The sequence below is a fragment of the Schistocerca nitens genome, chromosome 5 (assembly GCF_023898315.1).
Source record: "Schistocerca nitens isolate TAMUIC-IGC-003100 chromosome 5, iqSchNite1.1, whole genome shotgun sequence".
Taxonomy (NCBI): domain Eukaryota; kingdom Metazoa; phylum Arthropoda; class Insecta; order Orthoptera; family Acrididae; genus Schistocerca; species Schistocerca nitens.
The window spans coordinates 651,336,024-651,363,669 of record NC_064618.1 but is presented as its reverse complement, the minus strand read 5'-3'; positions in this window follow the sequence as shown (position 1 = coordinate 651,363,669).

Sequence of the window (27,646 nt, the reverse complement as noted above, 5' to 3'; positions counted from 1 at the left end):
TCTTCATTTCCCAGTGACTACTGCAACCTACATCCTTCTGAATCTGTTTAGTGTATTCATCTCTTGGTCTCCCTCTACGATCTTTACCCTTCACTCTGCCCTCCAGTACTAAATTGGTGATCCCTTGATGCCTAAGAATATGCCCTAACAACCTATCGCTTCTTGTAGTCAAGTTGTGCCACAAATTTCTCTTCTCTCCAATTCTATTCAATACCTCCACGTTAGTTATGTGATCTACCCATCTAATCATCTACATTCTTCTATAGCACCACATTTCGAAAGCTTCCATTCTCTTCTTGTTCAAACTATTTATCGTCCGCGTTTCACTTCCATACATGGCTACACTCCATACAAATACTTTCAGAAATGACTTCCTGAGACTTAAATCTACACTTGATGTTAACAAATTTCTCTTCTTCAGAAACGCTTTCCTTGCCATTGCCAGTCTACATTTTATATCCTCTCTACTTCGAACATCATCAGTTATTTTACTCCCCAAATACAAAACTCATTTAAAATTCCTCCTACTCTTAATTTTTCTTTTGTTTCCTTTACTGTTTGCTGAATATACAGATTGAATAATATCGGGGAAAGGCTACAACCCTGTCTCACTCCCTTCCCAATCACTGCTTCCCTTATATGCCCCTCAACTCTTATAACTGACATCTGGTTTCTGTACAAATTGTAAATAGCCTTTCGCTCCCTATATTTTACCTCTGCCACCTTCAGAATTTGAAAGAGAGTATTCCAGTTAACGTTGTCAAAATCTTTCTCTAAGTCTACAGATGCTAGATACGTAGGTTTGCCTTTCCTTAATCTATTTTCTGAGATAAGTCGTAGGGTCAGTACTGCCTCACGTGTTCCAACATTTCTACGCAATCCAAATTGATCTTCCCTGAGGTAGGCTTATACCAGTTTTTCCATTCCTCCGTAAAGAATTCGCGTTAGTATTTTGCAGCCGTGGATTATTAAATTGATAGTTCGGTAATTTTCACATCTGTCAACACCTGCTTTTTTTGGGATTGGGATTATTATATTCTTCTTGAAAACTGAGCGTATTTCGTCTGTCTCATACATCTTGCTCACTACATGGTAGAGTTTTGTTAGGCCAGGCTCTCCCAAGGCTGTCAGTAGTTCTAATGTAAAGTTGTCTACTGCCGGGGTCTTGTTTCGACTTAGGTCTTTCAGAGCTCTATCAAACTCATCATGCAGTATCGTATCTCCTAATTCATCTTCTTCTACATTCTCTTCAATTTCTATAATATTGTCCTTAAGAATATCGCCCTTGTATAGACCCTCTATATACTGTTTCCACCTTTTTGCTTTCCCTTCTTTGCTTAGAAATAGGCTTCCATCTGAGCTCTTGATATTCATGCAAGTGGTTCTCTTTTCTGCAAAGGTCTCTTTAATTTTCCTGTAGGCAGTATCTATCTTACCCTAGTGATATGTGTCTCTACATTCTTACATTTGTCCTCTAGCCATCCCTGCTTAGCCATTTTCACTTCCTGTTGATCTCGTTTCTGAGACGTTTGCTTGCTTCATTTACTGCATTTTTACATTTTCTCCTTTCATCAATTAAATTCAATATCTGTTCTGTTACCCAAGGATTTCTATTAGACTTAGTCTATTTACCAATTTGATTCTCTGCTATCTTCACTGTTTCCTCTCTCAAAGCTACCCATTATTCTTGTACTGTATTTCTTTCCCCAATTCCTGTCAATTGTTCCCTCATGCTCTCCCTGAAACTCTGTACAACCTCTGGTTCTTTCAGTTTATCCAGGTCCATCTCCTTAAATTCCCACCTTTTTGCAGTTTCTTCAGTTTTAATCTACAGTTCATAACCAATAGATTGTGGTCTGAGTCCCCATCTGCCCCTGGAAACGTCTTGCAATTTAAAACCTGGTTCCTGAACCTCTCTCTTACCATTTTATATCTATCTGAGACCTTCCAATATCTCCAGGCTTCTTCCATGTATACAACCTTCTTTTATGATTCGCGAACCAAGTGTTAGCTATGATTAAGTTATGCTCTGTGCAAAATTGTACCAGACGGCTTCCTCTTTCATTCCTTAGCCCCATTCCATATTCACCTACTACGTTTCCTTCTCTTTCTTTTCCTACTCGAGTTCCAGTAACCCATGACTATTAAATTTTCGTCTGCCTTAACTATCTGAATAATTTCTTTTATCTCATCATACATTTCATCAATCTCTTCGTTATCTGCGGAGCTAGTTGGCATATAAACTTGTACTACTGTGGTAGGCGTGGGCTTCGTATCTATCTTGGCCACAATAATTCGTTCACTATGCTGTTTGTAGTAGCTTACCCGCATTCCTATTTTCCTATTCTTTATTGAACCCACTCCTGCATTACCCCTATTTGATTTTGTATTTATAACCCTGTATTCACCTGACCAGAAGTATTGTTCCTCCTGCCACCGAACTTCACTAATTCCCACTATATCTAACTTTAACCTATCCATTTCCCTTTTTTAATTTTCTAACCTACCAGCCCAGATAAGGGATCTGACATTCCACGCTCCGATCCGTAAAACGCCAGTTTTCTTTCTCCTGATAACAAGGTCCTCCTGAGTAGGCCCCGCCCGGAGATCCGAATGGGCGAATATTATACCTCCGAAATATTTTACCCAAGAGGACGCCATCATCATTTAACCACACAGTAAAGCTGCATGCCCTCGGGAAAAATTACGGCTGTAGTTTCCCCTGCACCTATTGAAAAGGCTGCTGCCCCTCTTCACCAACCACACGTTTGTCTGACCTCTCAACAGATACCCTCCTTTGTAATTGCACCTATGGTACGGCTCTCTGTATCGCTGAGGCACGCAAGCCTCCCCACCAACGGCAAGGTCCATTGTTCATGGGGGGAATATTAGCTTATTCCCAAAAATAGACAGCTTTCACTCAGTTCACACGTTCGATAAACTTGTAGATTTGCTCCTCAATTAGGTCCCACGGAACTTGACGTGTAAATAAAAAATAAAAATAAAATCAGTATTCTCTAACATGTGATTTATTGTTTACACTATTGTCGTATTCAGAGGAAACGGCAACCTTCCTTCAGCAAAGGTAGAGTATTATGCAGAACGCTGTTTGCCAATCAAGTGCTTTTATTTTCAACGAGATACCACAGAGCTCAGGATACTGACAGTTAAACCCCAGGCACAGTAACCCGTGTGGTAAGGTTTCCTTGTGGCACACTTCTCTTATCATGTAAAAGAGTTCCTCGCAGCAGCTGAGAATTTTCTCTGTAATGTCTTACTTATTCGTTTGCTGTCTCACAATTTTCGTATTTTATAATTTTTTGGTTATAAATTTTCTATTCGACATTTTGTGGAGTATATACTGAATCGTCCTATGATGAAGTAGCTTTGGCTCGGATGGTTCCACGGAAACCGATAAATTAGTAAATAAAAAGTGCGCTTTGTAGTGACAAGGCAAACTTAGAGCAACTGTGCAAAGTAACTATTGTCAGTATCAATGCGTGTTATACAACGCGATGGGTAACCCAATGATAGAACTGAGCTCCAGTTCACACCACTTGCCCCCGTCATCCATGACAGGAACGAACTGCCGGTCGACCAGTACTCTCCACACAGTATTTATCAACAGATGACTATCACAGACAAACTGACGGGTGACTCTGCATTTCCTCCAACTATGCTTTCAGAACGAGTATTTGTACAGAAAGTTTACCACCTCTCTGAGCAACAATCCAGTTCTTGTTAAATTTCTGTTCTCGGAGATACGTTTATCCCGATGCTGGTAACACTTATTTTGGAACTTTTCTCTGAAACTTCGTTCGGCTTCAGGCACCCTAAAACCTGCTGCACGACCCATTAAATGCATGGGTTCACGTTCCTGTAATGAATAATGCTACCTCTCTAACAAGCAGCCGTGAAGCTGAAATGAATAATGCTGCCTCTCTAACAAGCAGCCACTGAGCGAGATGGCGCAGTGATTAGCACACTTGACTCGCATTCGGGAGGACGACGGTTCAATCCCGCGTCCGGCCATCCTGATTTAGGTTTTCCGTGATTTCCCTAGATCACTCCAGGCAATTGCCGGGATGGTTCCTTTCTAAGGGCACGGCCGACTTCCTTCCCCATCCTTCCCTAATCCGAGCTTGTGCTCCGTCTCTTATGACCTCGTTGTCGACGGGACGTTAAACACCAATATCCTCCTCCTTCTCCTTCCTCTAACAAGCAGCCATGAAGCTAACGATGGTGAACTAGACTGTGGACATATGAAAGATGATTGTATACCTTCAAGGAAGTGCCATCAAAATCGATCGGGCAGGCACTAATCGTATTACAACAAGTATCTCGCCCGCATTGCTCATTTAAGCGTTCGCATCACTGGACATGTCGCGCAAAGTCATTGGTGCTTTGTCGCAAAGTATTATGCCTCCTGTACCCACTATCCAAATTTGATCCTCAAAATTTGGGCATTTTGCGTAGGCAATACGATAGTTAGATAAGGCATGAGCAGAAATGAGGAATGATGAAACATAGAGTTCTATACTCCCTTGACGACGAGGTCATTACAGAAGGGGCACAAGATCCGATTGGTTTATGTAGTGTCGAATCAGGAACATACAGATACACAGACTGATAATCAAACCACGAAACAGAAAAAATCAGAATGGGAAAATACAATAATTAGAAATGCTCAGAACTACACAACGACGAAGACAATCGGTGTAGCATGGATGACATCAACCAGGATGTTAGCCACAAAACTGAAGTATATGGATTGTGATTTGCTCTCCTCCGCATTTATGCAACGTGTCATAGCCTCTAAAACCTATTTTCCTCGTACTGTGTTGGGTATTCCCATTCCAGATCGTAATCTGTTTACGGACTTCCATACCAACCGGTTTACACTGTATCCAATGAGTTGAAGCTCGGCTACTGTTATCCTCCTGTGGGGTTGACGAATTTTCGTCTTCCGATGTTCTAGCCTCACCTTCTCAGAACGGACGATAAGCTTCTAAGTTAACTGTAGGAAGCTCTTGCTGGTTCTCAGCCGTTGCTGAGGAGGACTTACGCTCTTGCAGGTGTGTGAGTTGCTCTGCACCACATGCAGTCCCTCCTTATCCTTACGTGCTTACAGGGAATTGCGCTATTCGAGCTGGGTAATGAAGTTGTCTGTTGGAATAGGTTTAAGGTGCTCTATAATAAGCCTACGACTTTCAGTGAATATTTATCTATCTTGTATACAGTGATCTGTACCGGCCCGGAAACGCATACTCCGCAGCAAGAAAACACAGTGCCATTGCAGACGCACGTAGGGTATGAGACCCATTTTGACCCTGCAAATTTACGAATCAGTTTTTACTTGTGGAGATTTTCATTTAGTTGTTTTTTAAGTGCTTTTTTAACATAATTTTTCGGTCAAAAGTTATTCTCAAATATTATGGAGTGAGACATTGCAGTGTTCGAATTCTTCACCGTTCTGCATGTAGCTTACGACATTTTTTTCTTTTTCAAATATGGGATGCAAAGACTTGTTTCTTAGATTTGTTTGGTACGCTGACAGATTTCTTAGGACCGTTCTCGGACTTCTCTCCACAGTGTCAAAGCTGATGCACTGTGGAATAAGGACTAGGTGGTACAGAATTACTCCACAAACTACAGAGACAACGCTACAAGAGAGGCGTTGTACGTCACGGACAAGGTTACTGTTGAAATTCCGAGATCACACTATCTTATAGGTAAAATGTCGTAGAATTTGCGGCTTACGTAGGGATGGTGGAAATTAAAATGGCTGCCTGACTTTCGACTCCCAATTAACAGGTACATTTGACCTTACTTGTTAATATTCTGCTGCCTTTACCGTGACCAGCATCGGACCTCATCTTTTTCAGCAAGTCTCTGATTATTACTTAAAGTGTTGTAGAGGGCAACAGGGGATTCTGTGGACTAGGAGCCGGACAGATAATGTAAAATATTGCATATATTTCCATAAAGAAGCAGAAACATGGAAATACGAGGTACCTTGTTAAGCATTTAAAATTTTAGATACTACACATAGTAACAGCACAAACCTGACACAGAAAACTTGCTGTAAGGCAGGACAAAAGGGACAATTTGCAATATAAATGAGCGTTGTGTTACCCCGTCCAGCTCTTGATCAGAGAGAGAATGTATACGCTGAGAGATAAACTGTACTATCCACGATACATAATAAACTAAAGCCGAGGCAGGGACAGTACAAAGCACTGTCGAGCAAGCATTGTTTGCTCTCTCACACATAACGATCGATATGGGAACCGTTGCATTACTCACGATCCACGACCGAAATTAGCGTGGATGCATTACCTTTCATGCAAAGCTGTAGGTCTACTAACCGGAGTTTTAGGGTCCAAGGCTAATACTGAGAACAGTAAACAAGCACAAGCACATAATGGCTGAACTCCACGGACCTACTCCAACTAACAGCTGCCATCATCTGAGAACAAAAGAACCTCTTCCGTTAGTTTTGTTAACGAAAGTATCGGAACCCAGTAAGCGCCCGTCGGCAGAAAGACGAGCCCGTAACCAATCTAACCAGAGTGCCGATTATGTTCTGTTCTGGCCTGCAAAGCCTGGTCTCAATGTTCCGAGGTTGGGTTTCTTGGATTGGCGGAAACTCGTCAAAATGGGGGGGGGGGGGGGGGGCAAACTGGTATCCCACCGCCTCGAGCAAGTCGTGGTCTGGAATTCGATACAAATTCGATACAAGGGTTGGAACAATCTTTGTGACTGTTCGCCGTATTGTAAATTACTAGAAAAATTTAAGTCAATGAAACTTCCTGGCAGACCAAAACTGTGCGCCCGACCGAGACTCGAACTCGGGACCCCTGCCCTTCGCGGGCAAGTGCTCCACCATCTGAGCCACCGAAGCACGACTCACGCCCGGTACTAACAGCTTTACTTCTGCCAGTATATCGTCTCCTACCTTCCAAACTTTACAGAAGCTCTCCTGCGAACCATGCAGAACTAGCACTCCTGAAAGAAAGGATATAGCGGAGACATGGCTTAGCCACAGCCTGGAGGATGTTTCCAGAATGAGATTTTCACTCTGCAGCGGAGTGTGCGCTGATATGAAACTTCCTGGCAGTCCAAAACTGTGCGCCCGACCGAGACTGGAACTCAGGACCCCTGCCCTTCGCGGGCAAGTGCTCCACCATCTGAGCCACCGAAGCACGATTCACGCCCGGTACTAACAGCTTTACTTCTGCCAGTATATCGTCTCCTACCTTCCAAACTTTACAGAAGCTCTCCTGCGAACCATGCAGAACTAGCACTCCTGAAAGAAAGGATATAGCGGAGACATGGCTTAGCCACAGCCTGGGGGATGTTTCCAGAATGAGATTTTCACTCTGCAGCGGAGTGTGCGCTGATATGAAACTTCCTGGCAGTCCAAAACTGTGCGCCCGACCGAGACTGGAACTCAGGACCCCTGCCCTTCGCGGGCAAGTGCTCCACCATCTGAGCCACCGAAGCACGACTCACGCCCGGTACTAACAGCTTTACTTCTGCCAGTATATCGTCTCCTACCTTCCAAACTTTACAGAAGCTCTCCTGCGAACCATGCAGAACTAGCACTCCTGAAAGAAAGGATATAGCGGAGACATGGCTTAGCCACAGCCTGGGGGATGTTACCAGAATGAGATTTTCACTCTGCAGCGGAGTGTGCGCTGATATGAAACTTCCTGGCAGACCAAAACTGTGCGCCCGACCGAGACTCGAACTCAGGACCCCTGCCCTTCGCGGGCAAGTGCTCCACCATCTGAGCCACCGAAGCACGACTCACGCCAAGTACTAACAGCTTTACTTCTGCCAGTATCTCGTCTCCTACCTTCCAAACTTTACAGAAGCTCTTCTGCGAACCATGCAGAACTAGCACTCCTGAAAGAAAGGATATAGCGGAGACATGGCTTAGCCACAGCCTGGAGGATGTTTCCAGAATGAGATTTTCACTCTGCAGCGGAGTGTGCCCTGATATGAAACTTCCTGGCAGACCAAAACTGTGCGCCCGACCGAGACTCGAACTCAGGACCCCTGCCCTTCGCGGGCAAGTGCTCCACCATCTGAGCCACCGAAGCACGACTCACGCCCGGTACTAACAGCTTTACTTCTGCCAGTATCTCGTCTCCTACCTTCTAAACTTTACAGAAGCTCTCCTGCGAACCATGCAGAACTAGCACTCCTGAAAGAAAGGATATAGCGGAGACATGGCTTAGCCACAGCCTGGGGGATGTTTCCAGAATGAGATTTTCACTCTGCAGAAATAAAGCTGTTAGTACCGGGCGTGAGTCGTGCTTCAGTGGCTCAGATGGTGGAGCACTTGCCCGCGAAGGGCAGGGGTCCCGAGTTCGAGTCTCGGTCGGGCGCACAGTTTTGGTCTGCCAGGAAGTTTCATATCAGCGCACTCTCCGCTGCAGAGTGAAAATCTCATTCTGGTCATTTAAGTCAATGTTTGGAATATAACTTTAGGAGAAAACAGTTCTCTGGTCAGGCAAGCCACGAAAACTGCTTTGAGATGATTTAACTGACTGTTAATTTCATCGACTATGTGAATATTAGCCGGATCGATCTTTGTGAAATCTCAAACAATTCGTAAATTTGCGTATAGTTCGAAAGTATCGTGAGAAGAGAAATGTATTTTATTACGACACTTTCCCTTTGTCAGAGCCGGCCGAAGTGGCCGTGCGGTTAAAGGCGCTGCAGTCTGGAACCGCAAGACCGCTACGGTCGCAGGTTCGAATCCTGCCTCGGGCATGGATGTTTGTGATGTCCTTAGGTTAGTTAGGTTTAACTAGTTCTAAGTTCTAGGGGACTAATGACCTCAGCAGTTGAGTCCCATAGTGCTCAGAGCCATTTGAACCAACCCTTTGTCAGAAAGTCTGGACAGTGAGGCGGTCGTTTCTACTCTACAGTGTCACATCCAGCCACACACCTCTCGGTATGGGGCAAAGACAGGAACATCAGGGAAATCGGAGCTCATCGACAGTGACTTTTCCTATGCGCCCTTTGCTAATGGAAGAGGGAAATGGGAGGAAAGTGTTTAGTACCTCCTCCACACACTCAAGAAATATGTACGTAGATGCGGTTGTTCTCTGAGCACTGCCTGGGCTCTACCAGAAGTGGAAGAGACTGTACGCTTGAACTTTCCGTTCCTCGCTAAAAATACATTTTCAGAATTGCGGAATATTAAAAATTAGGGAAATGCAAGAACCTCTCAGGGAGCCGGCTGAGAGGAAAGAAACGGCGATGTTAAAACAAAAGAAGCTCCGGCCCAGCCTCCTGTTTCTCACGCTCCGCGTCGGCCACGCCCTCTTCGCTTTCGCCAATTATAACTTTGCCATTTATTTCTCGATAGCCGTTCCTGCTATTGACAGCAACAATTTAGCGGAGCAGAGGTCCGCTTCACGCCGCACGCCACGAGCGGAAAGAACTCTCGGCAGACCATTAAAGAAAGTGTGTTGCGCAGTTAATCGCTGCGCCTGCGAGTTCAGGCCAATAACTGAAAAGCCCCGTCAAATCGATTTGCCTGCATTCGGATATCACGATCGTGGGAATAGTGTAGCTGAATTCAAACAGTTCTGTGAGCAGGATAAGTGTCCCAAGTATCGGCTGCTCTTCTTACGTTTTGAAATTTCCTTTTTCTGCGGCGACAAATGAAAATGGAAACTCCATAAATATTACATTACTTTATGTTATTCATTGAGCTTTGTACCTCAGCTGTGACAGACTGTTTGAGTAATTTGATACCATATGCAGCTGTAAATTTCCATTTGTGTACTAATGAACAATTACCGTCTTTGACCATTTTCAATTATGTATACAAAAATTCAACGACAGCACTTTATATCGAGATAGCCTCTGCACAATCTATATGCTGATTAGCTAAAACTTTATGACCATCTGCTTAATAGCTTGTTTGTCTGTCTTTGGAACGAAACACATCACTGAACCTGTGTATTAGGGATTAGACAGTTGAAACCTTCCTGTCTCTGTATCTCTTTTGTTACGCAACCTTCCCTTCTACAATAACCTATGAAACCTTCCCTTAGGATTTCTATCTCTTGCTTGGTAATAAAAAGTGAAATCTTCCCTTTGAAATTAATTCTCTTTCTCAATCTTCGCATACAAATTTAAATGCTACTTATTAAAAGTGATTTTCTGATTATTTCGACGAAACATAGAACGTGTCGTCGTCGTGGCCCTCAGTCGTTACCTGCAATAACCCAAAACTGTTCCTTACCTTTTTTACTGTTACTGGATCGCCATCTGACTGCTTCATCGGACTGCGACATGAGTATACTTACTCTGTTTTACTATACTCTATTAGCTGCTGGTGAGCTGTCATAATAAGTGGCTGTGTTTATTACCAAGCTGACGTTATTCTTTAATAGCAAAGCTGACGTTATTCAATTAATTAATTTGACTCATAGTTATACTTTCTCTTGACAACAATAAAATTTTGCAAGGTTTTAACGTTGATGATTTTTGGGATGGATTATAATCAGTAATGCAATATTTCTGGCAAAGTTAATTATATTCTGAATGAAATGATTTTACAAACTTTCAAATGGGACTTACTTTTTACAATAATATTATAACTAGTATTGCGCAAACATACCTTCAGTAGTCTTGAGTTTCTCAAAAAAATAATTCAATAATATTAGTTCCTCTTATGATAATAGTTAGATGATGTCTCCGTACATCCGTTTATAATCTCTTGTAAAACATAGCTGGTGGCTGGCAGGCACACCGCTCCTCTCAACCTTTCGATTCAGACCTGTTACCGACTCGCTTCACATCTCGCTTACTACTAACTTTCTACGAACGCTAAAGTGCGGTCTCTTCCACCAACAATGCTTTTTGGTGCAGACAATCCCTGCTACCGTTACAAAATGTATCAATGCACGGTCTTTCCCGCTCTTTTCTTAAAATGTATCCATACGCGGTCTCTCCCGCCCTTTTTAAAATTATATCAATGTGCGGTCTCTCCTGCCAACAATACTTTGGTGCATACATTCCCTGTTACCACAATTATTTCCAACGTGACAAATATTAATTATTCCTACTTAATCCTATTAACAAAATATAAACTTTTTTCATAAATTGTGGTTTGACAATAGACAATAGAAATATACACGTCTTACTTAGTTTGTCGTTAGGTTTGTAGCGGTATGTGGCATTAGATGTCAAGTAATTCGCGTAAATAGTGGGCCACCGAATGGCGTACACGGCGATGACACCCGATAGCAGCCCAGATGGGTTCCATAGTATTTACATAAGGCGAATTTGGTAACCGATATATCAACGTCAGTTCACTGTAATACGCCAAGCACGAAGGAATGCAGGTGATTCTCAACTGTCACCGTGTCTTCGGTTACTACCACAGGTCTCATGTAAGCGCAGGAGAATGTCACCTATGGCGTAGGACTGCCCTCCCCAGCCTGCGTCCGTGGTACGCTGCACGTACGGCGGCGTCTGTGGAGACGACCATCGACCTAGTGTAGCAGAAATGCGATTCAGCCGAATTGCCAACCTCTTTCCAGTTATCTACGGTAGAATACAGATGCTCTCGTGCCAATGGCAATCGTAATTTATGATGTCGTTGCGTCAACAGGTAAACGTGTAAGGAGGCCTGCTGGGGAACTCCTTGTTCTGCAATGTAAGATGAAAGGTGTGCACCAACTCGTGCTGCTTCGGCAGGGATGCCGGTGATCACCTTCCAGCCTACTTAATAGAGCAGGCAAGCCTCCGAACCTCATGTTGTGTGAATCGTATGGTACGTACTACTGACGTAAGGTTGCCTGGGAGTGGAAGGACAGGGCCAAATTAGGGCTGAACCTCATACGTATGAAGATTTTATTACCACCTGCCAGAAAAATGACTTTATTCACAAGACCATCACGACCTTGGCATTTTAAGACCAAACTGTTAAATAAAATAAAATTACTTAAGAACGATTATTCATAGTCGGTCAAGAATTTATCAAATATTTCAGTGAGATCAAACAATATTTCAGTAAGATACTGTTAAATCAAATACTTGCTGTCAACTCTCCAAAGTCATTCATAGGAACATAAAGTATGTAAATTTAAATTAACGACGAAAATATACACTGATTATCGTTGGTGAAGTGTCTACAGAAAATTTTAATAAGAGAAGCAAGATAACATGTAACCAGTTGAAGTTACGTAACAATATCTCCGAAGGTTCTGAGAAAAAAGCCCTCATTGACAACCTTTAATTGGTTCTGTATATAGGTGAGGGTTTGAGAGCGTTTGATGCTGCTTTCAGATAGGCTGCGATGATTCTCTGCCATTCATAAATTAGCATATTCGCTCGTATTTTGAGAACTGTGTGTAGAAAGACGAGTAAAATCGGGGTTTGGATCTCATAGCGATCAGGCCTATTGGTGTGCGATCCGTTGAAAGTAGTTATTAATGTGAGATTTCGGTACCAAATGTTTGACAATAACCGTAAAGTGGGGAAGAGAGTTCGATTTAATGCACAGAGTGAAATTCAGAGCGTGTTGCGTACTCGTGAACGTGAACATTTTGCTACGTGACACTGATTAAGCGACGTTATCTGAAAGACACAATCCGTTTGTAAACATTTTGGAGAGAATTATTACTAATTACCATGAACTGACTACGGTTATGAATGATGTGTGCGTGTGAGCATTTCAGACTTCGTACAGTTTACAGTAATGTTTGATAGTGACTAGTGTATGCATGCTTACCACAGCAGAGCGAACTTTTACGTACATAAACACTTTCGTTTAAATATCCCATCCACCGACAAATTTTTAGTGCGACCTATGGTTACGAGGGTTACAGCGTTTTGTTTTTCTATAGCTTTTTCCAGCTGAGAACTGCATTTCAGTAACTTCAAGAAGGCGTGCGTGTGAGAAGAGATTCACCACCAGGTGAGTGGAACTTCGCAGTACACTGCGCCGCCGCAACTACAAGAGATGAAAATTGGGAGAACTGTCGCACAATCAGCTTAACAGCTCATGCATCCAGCTTGCTGACAAGAGTGATACACGGAAGAATGGAAAAGGAAATTTTGGATGCCTTAGACGACGTTCAGTTCGATTTTAGCAAAGGTAAAGGCACCAGAGAGGCCGTTCTGATCTTTAGTTGATAATGGAAGCAAGACTAATGAAAAATAAAGAAATGTTCATAGGATCTGTCGACTTGGGGAAAGCGTTAGACAATGTCAAATGGTGCAAGAAGTTCGAAATTCTGAGGTAAATGTGGGTAAGCTATAGAGAGAGAGACGCATAATATACAACCTGTATAAAGAACAAGAGATATTAATAAGGTTGGCAGACCAAGAACCAAATGCTCGGATTAAAAAGGGTGTGAGAAACGGTTATAGTCTTTCGGCCCTACTGTTCAATCTATACACTGAAAAAGCGATAACGTACATAAAAGAAATGTTCAAGAACAGATTAAAAATTCAAAGTGAATCGAGACCAATGATATGATTCTGTGGTGACATTTCTATCTTTAGTGAAACTTCTGGATAGAGTCGACAGTCCAACGAGTAAACAATATGGGCTGAGAGTCAATCGAAGAAAGACGAAAGTAATGAAAAATAGCAGAAGAGACAACAGCGAGAAACTTAGCATCAGGACTGATGGTCACAGAGTAGACGAAATTAAGGTTTTCTGCTAAGCTGTAAGACTATCTCATATATAGACTCTAACAGTAAATGAATATACTAAGTGAGCTCTCATAGAACTTAGGCGCCACAATACACTTATAGTCACAAATCTAATTCCTCAGAAAAGCAATGCAACTAAATTCATTGTTATTCACATAGAAACATGACAATTATTTCATCAGAGAGCAAATTTCGTCAAAATGTTTTGTGCGTATGCAGCAAAAAAATCAGTATGGTAAATGAGCAAACAAAATGAATTACACATTCTTATGCTGAGACAAATCATACGCAAATGTTTCATCATAAACGCAACGCAGTAACTAAGGCAAAGTATGTCATCATAAGGATATATCAGTGTTATCACAAAGCGCCTATAACATGGTAGCGTCTGACGTTAGCTGGAGCACCAATTACTGAATATTCGGTAAGTTCACATGAGGCAATTGTCATGCTATGCAGTCGAATGTACTAGCAGTATCAGCGACCGAGGTCAACTGACTGTCTACGCATCGTCAACTTCAGCTGATGGTGCTGTCTGAAGGTGACCTAATCCTAGGCTGAAACCGATTACTTTAATAAAGCACCATTAATATCTAGACTGTTTTTTTTTTCGATGATTTTATAAAATTATATACATTTCCCAACAGTAATCTGTGGTAAGAAAATTAATTAATAAGCTGTAAAATGCCAAAAAAAAAACATTTTGGATCAGCATCAAATTGTTCTTTGAAATATTCATTTTATCACCAAATACATCTGTATTTCGATTAAAGGTATTCTCTTTCAAGTTTTACATCTCAGCGCAGTGTCATCATAAAAGTTTGTTATTGAAAAATTTGTCGTATGTGCAACTATGTCTCATAAATTCGGAAAATATGTATAGTAGCCAAATTCTTTTTAATACATATGTATTTCTTCCTGTCTGTCATAATCTGACTTGAAGACAAAAAGATGTGTGCTTAGTTACAAAAGAAAAAGAAGTACACACTGCAACAGGATAATGCACTCGTATGCTGTATGCAGCAAATAAAAAAATAACAAAGCGTTATAAAGAACATAAAATGTCAGAAATGAATGCAATACTGGTTGTATCTGAAGACCCGAAAAACTTCAGATAAAAAAGTAATTGTGTTGCCTCTCACCATACTGGCGTTACTTACCTTTTCAGATCCCTGTAATGCTACTAACCATGTAACAGTCCATTACTTTCCACTTACAACATACAAGCTAATCAAATATATCCTTGCAAATAAAAAGAAATCAGCTTCATCCTAAACTGTCCCCAGTATATGTCCTAACGATTACTCACTCAATCCTAATAATACATCGTAATTCATAACCTTGGCATCTTCCTATCATGTTATAATCATTACTCTCAAAATCATCAATAATTATTAAAACCTTCAACATAATTATCTCTTTAGCAAATACTCCCTGATTTGTTTCATTAACCGATCCTTATACGATAGACACTCCAGAGTCACATTTCATGAATAGCACTGCCGAGAAAACAAACCTTCATTACTGCACAACTGATCGTGAAAAGAAAATCTTCATAAAAATACATATTATTCTGGACGTTGATAATTTCCGTACCTTTAACAGCTTTTAACTATTCCATGAACTGGTAGAAAATCCTTCATATACTTGTAGTACATCAATACAATTACCATTAGCAAAACAGACTTTTCATTTGGACAACACACATATAATCTCAATAGCGTATATGTCTTATGAGAACTGGTGCTAAAACTTCCAGTTTCTAATTCTTGGCTGCTACTACTGTATTTAAAAAATGATGGTGTTCAAAGATGTACACTTGTTTCACCAAACTGTGCTCTACTTCTAAAAGTCTCTTACCGAGAAGTTTATCGAAACTACAAACGCTATTTTTCTCGCACGTGGGCAGTTTAACGCCGTGCTTGGGAAAACCAGCAACATGTCCCAGATATCTCTTTAACTGAAAAAAGTTCAGTGTTGTAGAAATGCAATATTCCTTGGGATGTGACTCATTATTTGCTGCCGGAATTACGAGTCGCTATTCTGCAGTGCGCTCCTGTCAAGTATTGTAACGTATATGCTGTAGTCGAACATGAATTAAACGCCGGATGTTTTTCATTACGTATTTTGCTATAGGGATCAAATATTCATAAAATGCGAGTAATTTTCCATTTAAACACATTTTAACTGATTTGTATTTTGTTACTGTCACGAAATTGGCTAAAATTTACAGACGCGCGAAATTTGGCACGGACTTCAATGCGAGATGCCTTTAATAGGTTCCACAACGAAACATTGTCTCAAAATTTGGTAGAAAATCCGAAGAAATTCTGGTCGTATGTAAAGTACACAAGCGCCAAGACGCAGTCAATACCTTCGCTGCGCAGTGACAATGGTACTGTTACCGACGACTGTCCCGCTAAAGCGGTGTTACTGAACGCAGTTTTCCGAAATTCCTTCACCAGGGAAGACGAATGGAATATTCCAGAATTTGAAACACGAACAGCTGCTAGCATGAGTTTCTTAGAAGTAGATACCTTAGGGGCTGCGAAGCAACTCAAATCGCTTGATACGGGCAAGTCTTCAGGTCCAGATTGTATACCGATTAGGTTCCTTTCAGATTACGCTGATACAATAGCTCCCTACTTAGCAATCATATACAACCGCTCGCCCACCGATAGATCTGTACCTACAGATTGGAAAATTGCGCAGGTCGCACCAGTGTTTAAGAAAGGTAGTAAGAGTAATCCATCGAACTACAGACCTATATCATTGAAGTCGGTTTGCAGTAGGGTTTTGGAGCATATACTGTATTCAAACATTATGAGTTACCTCTAAGGGAACGATCTATTGATACGTAATCAGCATGGTTTCAGAAAACATCGTTCTTGTGCAACGCAGCTAGCTCTTTATTCGCACGAAGTAATGGCCGCTATCGACTGGGGATCTCAAGTTCATTCCGTATTTCTAGATCTCCAGAAAGCTTTTGACACAGTTCCTCACAAGCGACTTCTAATCAAGCTGCGTGCCTATGGGGTATCGTCTCAGTTGCGCTACTGGATTCGTGATTTCCTGTCAGGAAGGTCGCAGTTCGTAGTAATAGATTGCAAATCATCGAGTAAAACTGAAGTGATATCAGGTGTTCCCCAGCGAAGCGTCCAGGGACCTCTGCTGTTCCTGATCTATATAAATGACCTGGGTGACAATCTGAGCAGTTCTCTTAGGTTGTTCGCAGATGATGCTGTAATTTACCGTCTAGTAAGGTCATCCGAAGACCAGCATCAGTTGCAAAGCGATTTAGAAAAGATTGCTTATGGTGTGGCAGGTGGCAGTTGACGCTAAATAACGAAAAGTGTGAGGTGATCCACATGAGTTCCAAAAGAAATCCGTTGGAATTCGATCACTCGATAAATAGTACAATTCTCAAGGCTGGCAATTCAACTAAGTACTTGGGTGTTAAAATTACGAACAACTTCAGTTGGAAAGACCACATATATAATATTGTGGGGAAGGCGAGCCAAAGGTTGCGTCTCATTAGCAGGACACTTAGAAGAAATCCACTAAAGAGACAGCTTACACTACACTCGTTCGTCCTCTGTTAGAATATTCCTGCGCGATGTGGGATCCTTACCAGGTGGGATTGACGGAGGACATCGAAAGGGTGCAAAAAAGGGCAGCTCGTTTTGTATTATCACGTAATACGGGAGAGAGTGTGGAGAAATAAGAGAAATCAGAGTTTGAACAGAAAGGTTTAGGTGTTCGTTTTTCCCGCGCGCCGTTCGGGAGTGGAATGGTAGAGAGATAGTAAGATTTTGGTTCGATGAACCTTTAAATTTGTCATGATACGAATTTACTCTGTAGCCAATACGACACAATCGAAACCGTAGCTCACCAGTCTCTAAAATTACTTTCTACTTATTTACTTTAGGATAGTGGAAGGAAATTTCTTGTACTGATCGGTTAAAAAGGAGAGCAGGAGAGGACAAGTGTACCAAGAAACTGAAAAATAGTTAACACATATTCTGGAAGGCATCGTCCGCCAATCGATGTATCCAAAAAGTATAATGGAGACGCTACCTACTTTTAAACGAAGGGAAATGCATGGCCGTAAGTAAATGCATGGAATTCGGATTGTTACTTCTTTTCGCAATTCTTTTGCTCAAATGTTCACTATAATAGTGCACAGAAGGTGCAATGTCTTGTATGTAAAGACATTTTTGTACAAGAAAATGATCGCCTAAGTTGACTACCTGAAAATATTTGTAATCGAAATTGTCGTTTCGGAGAGAGCCGGACCTTTATCTATTGCTCCTGAGAGTGACTCATTAATACACTATGTAATTAAAAGTATCCGGACACCTGGCTGAAAATGACTTACAAGTTCGTGGCGCCCTCCATCGGTAATACTGGAATTCAGTGTGGTGTTGGCCCACCCTTAGCCTTAATGACAGCTTCCACTGTTGCAGTAATACGTTCAATCACGTGCTGGAATATTCCTTGGGGAATGGCAGCCCACTCTTCACGGAATGCTGCACAGAGGAGAGGCATTGATGTCGGGCCTGGCACGAAGTCGGCGTTCCAAAACACCCCAAAGGTGTTTTCCAGAATGCAGGACAGGACTCTATACAGGCCATTCCATTACAAGGATGTTTCTGTCGTGTAACCATTCCACCACAGGCTGTACATCATGATCAGGCCCTCTATCGTGTTGAAAGATGCAGTCGCAATCCCCGAATTGCTCTTCAACACTGGGAAGCAAGAAGGTGCTTAGAACATCAATGAAGGTCTGTGCTGTGATAGAGCAACGCAAAACAAGAAGGGCTGCAAGCCCCTCGAAATACAGGACCAGACCACAACACCACCGCCTCCGAATTTTAATGTTGGCACTACACACCCTGGCAGATGACGTTCACCGGCCATTCGCCATACCCACAACCTGCCATCGGATTTCCACATTGTCTACCGTGATTCGTCTCTCCACACAATGTTTTTACACTGTTCAATAGTCCAACATTTACGCTCCTTACACCAAGAAAGGCGTAGTTTGCCATTCACCGGCGTGATTTGCGGCTTATGAGCAGCGGCTCGACCATGAAATCCTAGTTTTCTCACCTCCCGCCTAACTGTCACAGTACTTGCAGTGGACCCTGGTGCAGTTTGGAATTCTTGTCTGATGGTCTATATAGATGTTTGCCTGTTACACAAGACGACCCTTTTCAACTGTCGGCGGTCTCTGTCAGTCAGCAGACGAGGTCGACCTCTACGCTTTTGTGCTGTAGGTTTCCACTTCACCATCACATCGGAAGCAATTGACGTAGGGACGTTTAGGAGTATCGAAATCTCGCGTACAGACGTATGACACAAGTGACACCCAGTCACCTGACCACATTCGAAGTCCGTGAGTTCCGCGGAGCGCCCCATTCTGCTCTCTTACGATGTAAAATGATGAGGTCGCTGATATGGAGTACCTGTCAGTAGGTGGCAGCACAATGCACCTGGTATGAAAAACGTATGGTTTTGGGGGTGTTCGAATACTTTTGATTACATAGTGTATGTCTTGTTGAAACGTATTGTTCTATGGGAAAGTCACAAAGACGCCACGGACTGTTTGTTTCGTCACATGTTTTAGATCGTGGGTGTGTCTGAACGAGTGAAGTCGCTGGTGTCGCCATTACTGTTTAGCCAGCGTTCGATAGGTTCAGCTGTTCTTACATTTGTTTATGTCTTTTTTTCTATTACTGAATGACATTACTCTGACTTTCTTTAAAATTCTTAAATGCCTGATATTCAGTTGTTTCTGAGCATCAGAATCATTGTCGGTATTTTTGACAAGTTTTCAATATTTGTTGAACGGATCTTTAATATTTTTTGTTAACGTACGAAATTCTTTTTATTCGCCAGAGTTAATTTTTAATGCATGTGCCTGTTCACTATTTGTCTGAATAGTGATATTAAGGTGATCGTAACGTCCTGTGAGTTGCGAGACCACTTCGCTACGTTCAGAGGTATTTATTTACGCGAGTAGTTTTTTTTTTTTTTTGTCGTTGTCTTAGGCAGTGTTAAGAATTTTTGTTCAATTTCAACGCTGCGTAGCCTGTCTTCTAATCTCATAATAACTGGTTGTAATCCATTTCTAATCTCTTGTCGGATATCTGCAGAAAGATTTTGCTGTTTTTTTCTCTAATTTCTTGGTATCTTCATTAATTTCATCTTGCGCTTTACTATTTTCTTCTGGTCTTGTTGCGTTTTGTTCTGTGTATCACTCAATGTTTTGTCTATTTTGTGTATTGTTCTAATGTTTTGGTCATGCTTAGTAGCAATTTGACCCTAGTAGGATTGTTGATTTCCCCATTCATGTTTACTGGATTTGCAGTGACTGAGTTTGCATTGTCAGTAACTGATGTTGGCTTGTATAATGTTAGATTCAAAGAAATGGGAAAAAACTCGAATCGATAGTCTCAGTAAGTGGTCGTTGCGAAATTTTGCACAGCCGAGAGACTTTTCCCCTAGCGATTCGTATTCTGAAATTTCTTCATGACTGTTGGATGTTGATTCTGTTGCTCTTCCTAATAAAGAACACAAGTGTGTTGAAAAGTATTTCTCAAGTAAATTATTTATGTGTATCGACTGTTGCGCTTGATCTGATTCATTAATAATTCATTCATTGCTTCGGTATGAAGTTTGTGGTCTAGTCACACAGCTAACTACTTTGTTGCTAGCCATACATCTACATCTACATTTACACTCCGCAAGCCACCCAACGGTGTGTGGCGGAGGGCACTTTACGTGCCACTGTCATTACCTCCCTTTCCTGTTCCAGTCGCGTATGGTTCGCGGGAAGAACGACTGCCGGAAAGCTTCCGTGCGCCCTCGAATCTCTCTAATTTTACATTCGTGATCTCCTCGGGAGGTATAAGTAGGGGGAACCAATATATTCGATACCTCATCCAGAAACGCACCCTCTCGAAACCTGGACAGTAAGCTACACCGCGATGCAGAGCGACTCTCTTGCAGAGTCTGCCACTTGAGTTTGCTAAACATCTCCGTAAAGCTATCACGCCTACCAAATAACCCTGTGACGAAACGCGCCGCTCTTCTTTGGATCTTCTCTATCTCCTCCGTCAACCCGATCTGGTAAGGATCGCACAATGATGAGCAATACTCAAGTATAGGTCGAACGAGTGTTTTGTAAGCCACCTCCTTTGTTGATGGACTACATTTTCTAAGGACTCTCCCAATGAATCTCAACCTGGTACCCGCCTTACCAACAATTAATTTTGTATGATCATTCCACTTCAAATCGTTCGGCACGCATACTCCTAGATATTTTACAGAAGTAACTGCTACCAGTGTTTGTTCCGCTATCATATAATCATACAATAAAGGATCCTTCTTTCTATGTATTCGCAATACATTACATTTGTCTATGTTAAGGGTCAGTTGCCACTCCCTACACCAAGTGCCTATCCGCTGCAGATCTTCCTGCATTTCGCTACAATTTTCTAATGCTGCAACTTCTCTGTATACTACAGCATCGTCCGCGCGAAGCCGTCTGCTACTTCCGACACTATCTAATAGGTCATTTATATATATTGTGAAAAGCAATGGTCCCATAACACTCCCCTGTGGCACACCAGAGGTTACTTTAAAGTCTTTAGACGTCTCTCCATTGAGAACAACATACTGTGTTCTGTTTCCTAAAAAGTCTTCAATCCAGCCACACAGCTGGTCTGATATTCCGTAGTCTCTTACTTTGTTTATCAGGCGACAGTGTGGAACTGTATCGAACGCCTTCCGGAAGTCAAGAAAAATAGCATGTACCTGGGAGCCTGTATCTAATAATTTCTGGGTGTCATGAACAAATAAAGCGAGTTGGGTCTCACACGATCGCTGTTTCTGGAATCCTTGTTGATTCCTACAGAGTAGATTCAGGGTTTCCAGAAACGACATGATACGCGAGCATAAAACATGTTCTAAATTTCTACAACAGATCGACGTCAAGATATAGGTCTATAGTTTTGCGCATCTGCTCGACGACCCTTCTTGAAGACTGGGGCTACGTGTGCTCTTTTCCAATCATTTGGAACCTTCCGTTCCTCTAGGGACTTGCGGTACACGGCTGTTAGAAGGGGGCAAGTTCTTTCGCGTACTCTGTGTAGAATCGAATTGGTATCCCGTCAGGTCCAGTGGACTTCCCTCTGTTGAGTGATTCCAGTTGCTTTTCTATTCCTTGGACACTTATTTCGATATCAGCCATTTTTTTCGTTTTTGCGAGGATTTAGAGTAGGAACTGCAGTGCGGTCTTCCTCTGTGAAACAGCTTTGGACCGCGCGACCGCTACAGTCGCATGTTCGAATCCTGCCTCGAGCTTGGATGTGTGTGATGTCCTTAGGTTAGTTAGGTTTAAATAGTTCTAAGTTCTAGGGGACTGATGACCTCAGAAGTTAAGTCCCATAGTGCTCGGAGCCATTTGAACCATTTTGAACAGCTTTGGAAAAAGGTGTTGAGTATTTCAGCTTTACGCGTGTCATCCTCTGTTTCAATGGCATCATCATCCCGGAGTGTCTGGATATGCTGTTTCGAGCCACTTACTGATTTAACGTAAGACCAGAAATTGCTAGGATTTTCTGTCAAGTCGGTACATAGAATTTTACTTTCGAATTCACTAAACGCTTCACGCATAGCTCTCCTTACGCTAACTTTGACATCGTTTAGCTTCTGTTTGTCTGAGAGGTTTTGGCTGCGTTTAAACTTGCAGTGAAGCTCTGTTTGTTTTCGCAGTAGTTTCCTAACTTTTTTGTTGAACCACGGTGGGTTTTTCCCGTCCCTCACAGTTTTACCCGCATTTTACGATTGCCTTGAACGTTTTCCATAAACACTCAACATTGTCGGTGTCGGAACAGAAATTTTGGTTTTGATCTGTTAGGTAGTCTGAAATCTGCCTTCTATTACTGTTGCTAAACAGGTAACCCTTTGTCCCTTTTTTTATATTCCTATTTACTTCCATATTCAGGGATGCTGCAACGTCCTTATGATCACTGATTCCCTGTTCTGCGCTTACAGAGTCGAAATGTTCGGGTCTGTTTGTTATTAGTAGGTCCAAGATGTTATCTCCACGAGTCGGTTCTCTGTTTAATTGCTCGAGGTAATTTTCGGATAGTGCACTCAGTATAATGTCACTCGATGTTCTGTCCCTACCACCCGTCCTAAACATCTGAGTGTCCCAGTCTAAATCTGGTAAATTGAAATCTCCACGTAAGACTATAACATGCTGAGAAAATTTATGTGAAATGTATTCCAGGTTTTCTCTCAGTTGTTCTGCCACTAATGCTGCTGAGTCGGGAGGTCGGTAAAAAGAGCCAATTATTAACTTAGCTCGGTTGTTGAGCGTAGCCTCCACCCATAATAATTCACAGGAACTATCCACTTCTACTTCACTACAGGATAAACTACCACTAACAACGACCAACACGCCACCACCAGTTTCATGCTATCTATCCTTTCTAAACACTGTCTGTGGCTTGAGGCAGAATTTATCTCTGGCTTCAGCTATCCGTACCTATAACGATGTCAGCTTCGGTGCTTTCTATCAGCGCTTGAAGTTCCGGTACTTTACCAATGCAGCTTCGACAGTTTACAATTACAATACCGATTGCTGCTTGGTCCCCGCATGTCCTGACTTTGCCCCGCACCCTTTGAGGCTGTTGCCCTGTCTGTACTTGCCCGAGGCCATCTAACCTAAAAAACCGCCCAGTTCACGCCACACAACCCCTGCTACACGTGTAGCAGCCTGCTGCGTGTTGTGTACTCCTCACCTATCCAGCGGAACCCGAAACCCCACCACCCTATGGCGCAAGTCAAGCCATAATGTTGCATTGTAAAAACTTTATTACCAAACAAAATTTCTATTTGGAATTAAATAACATATAGTAATAAATTTAATTATGTAACAGAAATATCTACGAAAAGTGTAAGTGCCACTGAAGTATTCAACACACTATGTAGCCTACTGTTATCTGCCCACATAACAAAGATCCTGAAAATCAACATTTTTGTAAAACAAAATTCACACTCACACATTACAAATGAAAATGGAATTACAATAGCATGAAAGAGAAACTACAGATGTTAGCTCCCATATGCGTAGTTCTGATTTGCTTTTGACAAATCTATGAAATCACAGAAAAAAGGGAGGACTAACCTGGCAGGTTCGCCATGTGTAAGCTTTCTGTAAAGAACAGTGTATATGTGTGAATAATGAATATTCTGTGTTTAAAAACATTCTCCTCATGTAGCGTGTACTTTAGATGTCGTGTTCAATTGCTGAGCAATACTGACCGTTGGTTGGTCGTGTGTTGCGCATCTGAACAGTGTCATAAAACAAAACTAACTTAATGAAGTGCGGAATCTGAAGTAATGAAAATAAGTGTAACTAACTGCCAAAAGAAACTAATTTAATGCTAAATTAAAACAATATTACTTAAACTCGATATCGAAGTACATTATGAATCCAACTTGATATGAAAACGTTTGGTGATATAAAGTGCAAGGTTTGTCTTGGAATATCCACTAAAATAAGTTATTGCTCTGCTTAAAAAAATTGTATGAGATTACTAACTCTGTTCAGTGAAAACTAATCTGCTTGCTTAGAACAACACCTGATAATTATGACTACGCACTGTTGCCAGGTAAGAATGCAAGACGAGATCTGCATTGAAGTAAAAGTGACTTACCTTTTGCTCAGCACGCTGCTTTATGCGTGATATACTGATGTTCTCGAAAGCAAATATAAATCAGCAGATGCAGCAGCTAAAGGTTAATAATGTAACCTAATTTCTTTTGTTGCTTGTCAGAAACACTCTGTTGCTGCAGGTGGCGTTAAGTGCAGTGCACGCACAGCAATGATGACAGTGAGTTTTACTTTAAAGAAAATCGTTCTTGAAAATTTTAGGTCTAATATTGACAAATAGGATTGTACAGCATAAGACGACTGTAGCAATTGCGAAACTGTCTCATTACAAGAAACTACAGACAACTCAACCAACTGTGTAATTTGCGACATAATAAAAACAGATCAAATTAACACATGTCGTAAATATTATTAGCAATCTGCGGGACAGCGATATGCTTCAATTAATAATTATGACAAACTAACATTTTATTTAAAAATTCCTCCAAAAATCTTTACCATGAATACAAAGAAAGAAATGGCTATATAAACAATCTTTCATCTCCGTAATAAAGTGTTCCAGATAGTTTCTCCAAGATTCAAAAATAACAGACGTCGTTGTCTTGAAAACTCAACTGCTCGTTTAAATGTCTTAAATAAGAATGTCCCAGCACTGAACAAATGACTGACTACTAAGCAACCACAGACACGAATAAAACCAGAGTAGAGGATTTTATTCACTACTCTGGCAGTGCGTTCATTTATTTTTGTCCCAATACAGTAAAGATGAATTATATATAACAACAGAAAACATGAGAACCTTACGATACCACAATTATACGGGAATACTAAGGAATGACGGGATGCGGTGATGATAAATAGCTCAGTAAACAGTTCATCTGAAGAGGAATGAACATACCCAAAAACGGCAGTCACAATAACTGGAAAAAAAATAGTTACAATGAATGTAACTGCGTGGAAGCCATTGGTAACAGAAGAAATACTTCACATGATCGACGAAAGAAGCAAGTAAAAAAATACTCAAAGAAATTCAGGAATACAGAAATACAAGTTACATAGGGATGAAATAAATAGGAAGTGCAGGGAAGGAAACGAGAAACAGGTGAATGAAAAATGTGTAGAAATCGAAGAAGAAATGGCTGGCAGAAAACAATTCAGCTTGTAGAAAAGTCAAATCAGCTTTCTGTGAAAAGAAACGCTAGGGCGGTAACAGTAAGAGTTGTGAGTGCTCTTGGAATTGTACATTTAAATGGATCAGAGAGACCAGGCAGGTGGAAGGAGTACATTTAAAGACTGTATGACGAGACAGAAGAAGACAAAGGAGTTGATAAGGAAGAGATGGGGAATAAAGTATTAGAATCAGAATTTAAAAGAGCTCAGGAAGACTTAAGATGTAATAAGGCAGAAAGAATAGATAACATTGCACGGAAATTTCTAAAATCGTTGGCAACGAAAGGATATTCTCGTTAGACGAAATTTATAACAAGTAGAGTAGCGGAAATGAGAATAGCAAGAAACGTGGCATCAGTAATGAGGATCACGAAGTAGATGAAGTTAAGGAACTCTAGTACCTTGACAGCAAAGTAACCCATTAGGGATGAAGCAAGGAGGACTTCATAAGCAGACTATCTCTAGCGAAAAGGCTTCCTGGTCAAGAGAAATCTACAAGTATCAAACGTAGGCCTTAACTGGAGGAAGAAAAATTTGAAAATGTTAGTTTGGAGCACAATATTGTATTGTAGTGAAACATGGACTGTAGGGAAACAGGAAAAGAAGAGATATACGCTTACAGAGGGACAGGATGATAAGACATTTGGTAAGACATCACAGAATCACTTCCATGGTTGTATGGGAAACTGTAGAGGATACAAACTATAGAGGAAATGAGAAAGTGAAATACATCTAGTAAATAGTGAGGACGTAGTTTGCAAAAGCTACTCTGAGATGAAGAGTTTGGCACAGGAGAGGAATTTGTGGCGGGCGGCATCAAACCAGTCTGAAGACTTTCCTTATTTTCTCTCTTTTTTAATACTCCACACTTTTTGAGCTACTGCACGTATTACCATGAAAGATCATTCAGGTTCTCTGCACGTTAAGGAGACCCATGGCCTTTACATTTCATTTTTAGTATCTTCGAACGTGACAGTGTCACAAGTCGACTACCTTACTGCAATGCTCATTCAGCAGTACATCTTATTATCTTAACAAACTATTTATGTAATGGTATTTGAAAGTCCACGTTTATTCACTTAACATCGCAAAAAACGCGGTAGGAATTTGAAGTTTGAGTTTAGGTTCACATATACTGTGTGGTGTAATTAAAATGTAACTACGCACACAGGTCCATTGTGGACTATAGGTATTGTATGGCAGGGAAAGTTGGTAGATATCTAATGCTGGGAAAAAATAGTCCCAATTTTGGCCACCAGACAGAAATCTGGTGCTGTGAAAGTTAGAAGGACGTGTAGAAATATTTCCATATGTAACGAATGAGTAATTGGACGTGGGCAGAAAAGGTAAAGCAAGTGAGAACTGCATAATTTTTATTTTAATATTAACGACTGCTGCCACAATTTGTTCAATATTAGTACCGCAGACGTCGACGAGTTGCTGTACAGCGCCTGATTTGCACATGTGGACAAAATTTTAACTATTTTTTCCCAGCGTAAATTAATGCATTACCATATCTACCAACTTTCACTGTCAAATGATAATTACAGCCGATGCGTGAGCCCCTTAAGGCCTGTACTTTAATTATAATCACCCAGTGCATATACAGGGTGAGTCGTGAGGAAAGCTACATGCTTTGAGGAGACTAGTGATCACTAGTATTAGTGATTCTGAACAAAAACTTCTTATGGACGTATGCCCTATTCCGAATGGTTTCCTAGGTAAAACACAATATCACTTCTGTACGTTTTTCTTGAAGAACTTGAAAACCTCACCCTCCAGCGAAAACGTGTCGCAGTACAAAATTATTCTGTATTAAATTTCCTACAAAAAAGGTCCTATTAATTTTTTTTCTCTACAGCTAATGGCTTGTGTGAAGAGAGCGCGAGAATATTGAAAAACTTGCTCCACGTGCATACGCTGTAGCTTACGTAGTTTTTGTAGGCCAATTTGAAGTAGTTACCCCACTTGATAGACCAAAAATGTCCCGTATCAAACTATTCTTCTCAACCTACTACCTCAGTATGCTACCTCAAATTGGCCTACAAAAACTACTTAAGCTACAGCGCTTGCGCTTCAAGCGAGTTTTTC